Genomic DNA, 8,435 nt, shown 5'->3' on the forward strand with positions numbered 1-8,435 from the left:
GCGGGTTGGGATGGTGTTGCAGTGGAATTTATTAAAAAAGGGGGTGACTGTATTGTTGACTGGTTGGTAAGGTTATTTAATGTATGTATGACTCATGGTGAGGTGCCTGAGGATTGGCGGAATGCATGCATAGTGCCATTGTACAAAGGCAAAGGGGATAAAAGTGAGTGCTCAAATTACAGAGGTATAAGTTTGTAGAGTATTTCTGGGAAATTATATGGGAGGGTACTGATTGAGAGGGTGAAGGCATGTACAGAGCATCAGATTGGGGAAGAGCAGTGTGGTTTCAGAAGTGGTAGAGGATGTGTGGATCAGGTGTTTACTTTGAAGAGTGTATGTGAGAAATACTTAGAAAAGCAGATGGATTTGTATGTACCATTCATTTATGGATCTGGAGAAGGCATTTGATGGTGCTGATAGAGATGCTCTGTGGAAGGTATTAAGAATATATGGTGTGGGAGGCAAGTTGTTAGAAGCAGTGAAAAGTTTTTATTGAGGATTTAAGGCATGTAAGCGAGTGGGAAGAGAGGAAAGTGATTGGTTCTCAGTGAATGTCTGTTTGCGGCAGGGATGCGTGATGTCTCCATGGTTGTTCAATTTGTTTATGGATGGGGTTGTTAGGGAGGTGAATGCAAAAGTTTTGGAGGGGCAAGTATGATGTCTGTTGTGGATGAGAGAACTTGGGAAGTGAGTCAATTGCTGTTCGCTGATGATACAGTGCAGGTTGCTGATTCGGGTGAGAAACTGCAGAAGCTGGTGACTGAGTTTGGTAAAGTGTGAGAAAGAAGAAAGCTGAGAGAAAATGTGAATAACAGCAAGGTTATTAGGTACAGTAGGGCTGAGGAACAAGTCAACTGGGAGGTAAGTTTGAATGGAGAAAAACTGAAGGAAACGAAGTTTTAGATATCTAGGAGTGGATTTGGCAGCAGATGGAACCATGGAAGTGGAGGTGAGTCACAGGGTGGGGGAGGGGGTGAAAGTTCTGGGAGCGTTGAAAAATGTGTAAAGGCAAGAACATTATCTCGGAAAGCAAAAATGGGTATGTTTGAAGGAATAGTGGTTCCAACAATGTTATATGATAGTGGGGTCTGGGCTATAGATAGAGTTGTGCAGAGGAGGGTGGATGTGTTGGAAATGAGATGTTTGAGGACAGTATGTGGTGTGAGGTGGTTTGATCAAGTAAGTAATAATACGGTAAGAGAGATGTGTGGTAATAATAAGAGTGTGGTTGAGAGAGCAGAAGAGGGTGTATTGAAATGGTTTGGTCACATGGAGAGATTAAGTGAGGAAAGATTGACAAAGAGGATGTGTCATAGGTGTAGGGAACGAGGAGAAGTGGTGGGAGACCAAATTGGAGGTGGAAAGATGGAGTGAAAAAGATTTTGAGTGATCGGGGCCTGAATATGCAGAAGGGTGAAAGGCATGCAAGGAATAGAGTGAACTGGAACGATGTGGTATACCGGGGCCGACATGCTGTCAATGGATTGAACCAGGACATGTGAAGCATCTTGGGTAAAGCATGTAAAGTTTAGTGGGGCCTGGATGTGGAAAAGGAGCTGTGGTTTCAGTGCATTCATTATACACGACAGCTAGAGACTGAGTGTGAACGAATGTGGCCTTTGTTATATTTTCTTAGCGCTACCTTGCACGCATGCGGGGTGAGGGGGTTGTCATTTCATGTATATATATATATATATATATATATATATATATATATATATATCTTTTTTCTTTCATACTATTCGCCATTTCCCGCATTAGCGAGGTAGCGTTAAGAACAGAGGACTGGGCCTTACAGGGAATATCCTCACCTGGCCCCCTTCTCTGTTCCTTCTTTTGGAAAATTAAAAAAAAAAAAAAAAAAAACGAGAGGGGAGGATTTCCAGCCACCCGCTCCCTCCCCTTTTAGTCGTCTTCTACGACACGCAGGGAATATGTGGGAAGTATTCTTTCTCCCCTATCCCCAGGGATATATATATATATATATATATATATATATATATATATATATATATATATATATATATATATATATTATCCCTGGGGATAGGGGATTAAGAATACTTCTCACGTATTCCCTGCGTGTCGTAGAAGGCGACTAAAAGGGGAGGGAGCGGGGGGCTGGAAATCCTCCCCTCTCTTTTTTTTTTTTTTTCCAAAAGAAGGAACAGAGGGGGCCAGGTGAGGATATTCCAAAAAAGGCCCAGTCCTCTGTTCCTAACGCTACCTCGCTAACGCAGGAAATGGCGAATAGTTTAAAAGAAAGATATATATATATATATATATATATATATATATATATATATATATATATATATACATACAAAAATGCCCATACACACACACATACTTACATATACATATTCATAAACACATAGGCAGACATTATATACATACACACAAATGTACATATTCAGACCAGCTCGCCTACAAGCATTTTTGTTGCTAGCCTGCCCCACAGGAAACTGCATTGCTACCCACTACACATATTTCATATTTACTTGCAGTTTCCTGTATTAGCAATAAAGGCCTCACTTACTCATATCCATTCTCCAGGTAGCATGTTTGTGTAATGCACCAAAACTACATTCCTCTATCAAAAATCCGGCCACACAAACCTTTCTGTGGTTTCCCCTAACTGCTTCATATGCCCTCATTCAGCATGTACAAAACAACATGGTTATATTACAAAAGTATGAAGAAACTAAACATTTAGGAAAACAGTACTGGCATGTGCAAGACATGCATGTAGCATGCAAAAGCTCAAAGGTAGTCTAATTAGAAATGGAAGTGAGTTGATGGATGAAGTAAAGTTGCCAGTGAAACATTTTGTAACTTAATAGACTAGATTTCTTAACTCATTACAGTCTCATTCCCTTTGTATCTTGACATACAAACTAAATACAGCTTTACAGAATCCAAACATGCAAAAAGTGTATGTTTTATTACCAGCCATGTGCAGGATGTCACTCCATTCTAAAGTCCTTGCGCACAGCACTAGAACATCATGGAATGATGTTGGTATGCCAAAAGTGTACCTTCTGTTTGTTTACTATGAGCAAAATTTCAACTAGTTACTAGTGCATCACTTGCAATTTCCTTTACTTCAAAGCCCTGCCCACTTTACAAAAAATCCAAACAGATGGAGTTATAGATGTTACACCTAAAATCCTAAACCTTTATCATCTCTACACATTAATAATATAGATTTGCAGATATCTCGTAGAATCTTATTATCTAACGAGGTAGCGTGCGTTTTCTAAAAAAAACAAAAAACAGGCTATCATAATGAAACATTTTGGAAATAACCACAATCATAGTTTAGGATTTCATACTGTAATTTGTACCATACCATGCATGGTAAAGTATAGAAAGACAGTTGTACAGTAGTCAATACTTGGTAAACTAATATTTCAATATCATCGTAACCATAACTAATTATACGACACGAGACTTAAATAGCTACCAACTCACCGTATAATCAGTCCCATGTTCGAATTAGCATAAACACTAAACGCTGCACAGCTTACACCGATCGTAACTTGATTAATACTCCTTATGAAAGGATATAAACCATCTCCTTGAATATCACAGAACACTGAGTATTCTGTAACTTGCCAAGCTGGAAAATGCAAGCCCAATCATCATACACCACCTGGAAAAAATGTAAACACGACGAGTAGTCACTTTTGAAGCTTATCACAAAGTACCATACATAAAATAGGATATCAAAGTTTCAACTATAATATCATATATAACATGTAACATTTACCAGTGAATTATTAAACGCCACTTCAAAGGCAAAACCGTTGAAAAAGAAAAATTGTTAGCGGTCTTACCAAGTGGCCGGTCATAAGGTATTTGTTTACATACATTACGTTCGATGTTGACGGAAGCACCAGCCTCCTACAGGGGGTAAACACGGACATATGGCGGGCTTTTCAAAGATGTAGGTTAGGGAGAAGGGGGAAGGGGGGTTATTTAAAGCCAATGGAGTAGGGCTGTTTGTCCTAATTCACGGAAATAAGTGTGTGACGACATATTTCGTCCTGACGAAACAAATGGTTAAAGTGGCTTATATGTCTGAATCTAAATAATGCAAGTCTTTGTGGGTATATTTGCTAAAAAACATTAGAATTTTCCACGAACAATATCTATTACAAGATAAAATAGTGTCTTACCCGTTTTAAAATATACGGTTCATTTAATATTAAGTATTATAACGAAATAATCTATATACTTCTTATAAGTTGGATCAATGTGTAGTTAGTAAAATTTGCTTCAGGAACCTTAAGTCCTATAAAATATATGTATTTATAGATGATGCATTATGGGAAGCCAAAGGAACCTTCATAAAAACTCAAAACTATAAACCCTGGAAGCTGTGAGGATCATTAATGGTCACGAATTGGTCATATTTAGGATGAAGCAATTCATCACAAATGACACCACTCACATTCATTTAAGAGCCCGTTACCCTACAGGATCATTCATATGGGCCGCCCAGCAACAGTAATAGAACTCCGAGCACATACGCGCTGTGCCAATAATGGCACAGCCGACAGCGGGCTTCCTGTGACAAGAGCCAGTCAAGTTGTCTTGGCGAATCTTTTACGTGCACAGCCGTGCGTGGTATTTTGTGATGCAATCACCAGAGCATATTTGGCAACATCATTCCATAAGACCGATCATTCATAATCTGTGACTCTGCTTCAATTTTGATTTATGGATTTCAAGTGAAATATCCACAACCAGTGTATTCCGGGTGGCGATTTTGCATAGACAGAAATGCTCGAAAAAATACGAGATACTTTGTACAAGTATTTAGTTTTAGGGAAATGCTACGTTTTCCATGTAAAAGAAAATAGTATTATCATATATATATATATATATATATATATATATATATATATATATATATATATATATATATATATATATATATATATATATATATATATAAATCTTTCCTTTTTCTTTCATACTATTCGCCATTTCCCGCGTCAGCGAGGTAGCGTTAAGAACAGTGGACTGGGCCTCTGAGGAAACATCCTCATCCAGCCGCCTTCTCTGTTCTTTCCTTTGGAGAAAAAAAAAAAAAAAAAAAGGGGGAGGATTTCCAGCCCCCCGCTCCCTTCCCTTTTAGTCGCCTTATACGACAAGCAGGGAATATGTGGGAAGTATTCTTTCTCCCCTATCCCCAGGGAAATATATATATATATATATATATATATATATATATATATATATATATATATATATATATATATATATATATATATATATATATATATATATATATATATATGGGTATGTTTTAAGGAATAGTGGTTCCAACAATGTTGTATGGTTGCGAGGCGTGGGCTATGGATAAGAGTTGTGCGCAGGAGGGTGGATGTGCTGGAAATGAGATGTTTGAGGACAATGTGTGGTGTGAGGTGGTTTGATCGAGTAAGTAATGTAAGGGTAAGAGAGATGTGTGGAAATAAAAAAGAGCGTGGTTGAGAGAGCAGAAGAGGGTGTTTTGAAATGGTTTGGGCACATTGAGAGAATGAGTGAGGAAAGATTGACCAAGAGGATATATGTGTCGGAGGTGGAGGGAACGAGAAGTGGGAGACCAAGTTGGAGGTGGAAAGATGGAGTGAAAAAGATTTTGTGTGATCGGGGCCTGAACATGCAGGAGGGTGAAAGGAGGGCAAGGAATAGAGTGAATTGGATCGATGTGGTATACCGGGGTTGATGTGCTGTCAGTGGATTGAATCAGGGCATGTGAAGCGTATGGGGTAAACCATGGAAAGTTGTGAGGGGCCTGATTGTGGAAAGGGAGCTGTGGTTTCGGGCATTATTGCATGACAGCTAGAGACTGAGTGTGAACGAGTGGGGCCTTTGTTGTCTTTTCCTAGTGCTACCTCGCATGCATGAGGGGGGAGGGGGATGGTATTCCATGTGTGGCGAGGTGGCGATGGGAATGAATAAAGGCAGACAGTGTGGATTGTGTGCATGGGTATATATGTATGAGTCAGTGTGTGTATATACGTGTACATTGAGATGTATAGGTATGTATATTTGCGTGTGTGGACGTGTATGTATATACATTGTGTATGGGGGTGGGTTGGGCCATTTCTTTCGTCTGTTTCTTTGCGCTACCTCGCAAACGCGGGAGACAGCGACAAAGCAAAAAAAAAAAAATATATATACTATCCTCACTTTGCTTAAAGCATTTAAGAATGACCATGCTGTATGGAAAACTAAAAATCTTGTGGGAGTCCTGCACTACATTTTCTGCTATGTACCAGCCAGGAGAGATGAAGGTTACCAAGTCTTAAGAATTCCTACTTTTATTGTGTAGTCAATACTTGATATGGAAAGGTCATAGAGAGCTATCAGGATCTGCCCTAGTTCTGGAAAGCATGCAGAAGCAATCAACCCTTGAAAAATAATCCATACACAGCCTCTTAAAACACGGGTATTGTCGCTCAGAGAGGACCCACTGATCCAAATTAAATTCAATTTCTTTACAGGTTTGTTTAGATCCTTAATGTTTTTCCTGACAAAATATCACTCACATAGCTATGATTACTTTACTCAGCAAAAATCTTATGGATCTAATGAGGGGTTTACCCAATATTTCATGAAAAAGGAACACATGTAAATCTCATCCATAAGAAAAAAAATTAAAAAGTGCAATCTTGATTTTTTCATACAAATGTGCAAACCAAAGACAGTGCTCTCAGAGCAACCACTAGCTGCCTAGCCATCACACACACACTGTATACCTACCAATGAAATGAAGACTCTCCTAATACAATCCCGCCTAAACATGATTGGCACTCACCTCTGGGCAGTAACTTACCACCAGCCCCCAACCGGAAGTAAAAGTTAACCTGTCTCACACTTCATCAACCTCTCACATATCACCCTACCCCAATCATAAAACACTGAAAGAAGACATTTTTTTTTTCATACAATTCGCCATTTCCCACATCAGCGAGGTAACATTAAGAACAGAGGACTGAGCCTTTGAGGGAAATCCCCACTTGGCCCCCTTCTCTGTTCCTTCTTTTGGAAAATTAAAAACGAGGGGGGAGGATTTTCAGCCCCCCACTCCCTTCCCTTTTAGTCGCCTTCTACGACACACAGGGAATACGTGGGAAGTATTCTTTCTCCCCTATCCCCAGGGATAATGAAAGAAGACATACATAATGAAAAAAACATCAAACACTAAAAGTCACCCTCCCAACTCAGTCTTAATCTCCATCCCACCAGAAATGCAATTCATATTTTCCACATAACGCTGATACCTTTGTGAAAACCACATTTAGTCTTCTAGAGGGGCCAGAAGTTTCCAAAAAATGGAAATATTTTGATGTTAATACATTCTGTATCAACTAATGTTGATGAAACTCTATGCAGCACAATGCTACTTTTCATCAAACCCCAGGCATTGGTTAGGATAAGTAAAGAAACACTTTATTGACACAAAAATGTTAGCATTCACAATACTTCTAGTTAGTCCATTTCTGATAATGCATAAAACTCTCCTCCATTATAGTGCTTCTCAGAGTTGTCCTGTCTTCCATTCTCTTCCTCCTACTTTTAGCAACCTAACTTCATTTGAATTACCCAATTCCCTTATAAACTGAAGACATTTCTCCATCTTTCCACTTCTTACACATCAACTCATACTTCACTTACTCCATCCATATTTCTTCTCACAGCACATCTATTCATTCAGGTTTGAATAGCAATTCCCAGTAAGTCAGATGTAAACCAGTAAAATGACATCTCTAAGACTTTTTTTTCCTTACAAAGCTCAACATTTGATGACTCCATGGTTTTAAAGTTCAATGTAATAAATTCATGTTAGTAACATCTACCTCAATTACCACATACACAAGGAGCTGCATGCCTTTAAATTCTGGGTCTTGCTCAGATGCCCAAAGCTCTCCTGATTGTTTTCTCCATTAATTTAAAGGAATGACTGGTCTCTGTATGTAATAATGCTCACACATCTGGGCAGCTAAAGTTCTACTTAACAAAGTTTAAAGGAATTCAACTTACCTCTCGCAGTCTGGCCACATATTCAACTTCCCCTACATCAAGTTGACGGTAGCCTTTCATCTATAACTGGTACTTTGCTTCCTACTCCCATGAGTTGCCTTTTTGTGTGCTTTTTTTAGGCTCTGAAGTGGTTGCCTAACTGTATGCTTCTAACTAGGCTCTTAAGTGGTTACCTAGCTGTGTGTTTCTTATTAGGCTCTTAAGTGGTCAGCTAGCTGGTGCTTTGTTCACAAAGTCCCTGGTATAAATGACAACTGGATAAGAATATGCAAATTGTTTTCAACAAGCATGAGTACTAAAAATATTTCAAAATGGACTCATAAATGCACACATTACAGACACTGGGAAGACTGGATAGAAAGATCAAATGCTAT

This window comes from Panulirus ornatus, chromosome 66 (genome assembly GCF_036320965.1).
Source record: "Panulirus ornatus isolate Po-2019 chromosome 66, ASM3632096v1, whole genome shotgun sequence".
Lineage (NCBI taxonomy): Eukaryota > Metazoa > Arthropoda > Malacostraca > Decapoda > Palinuridae > Panulirus > Panulirus ornatus.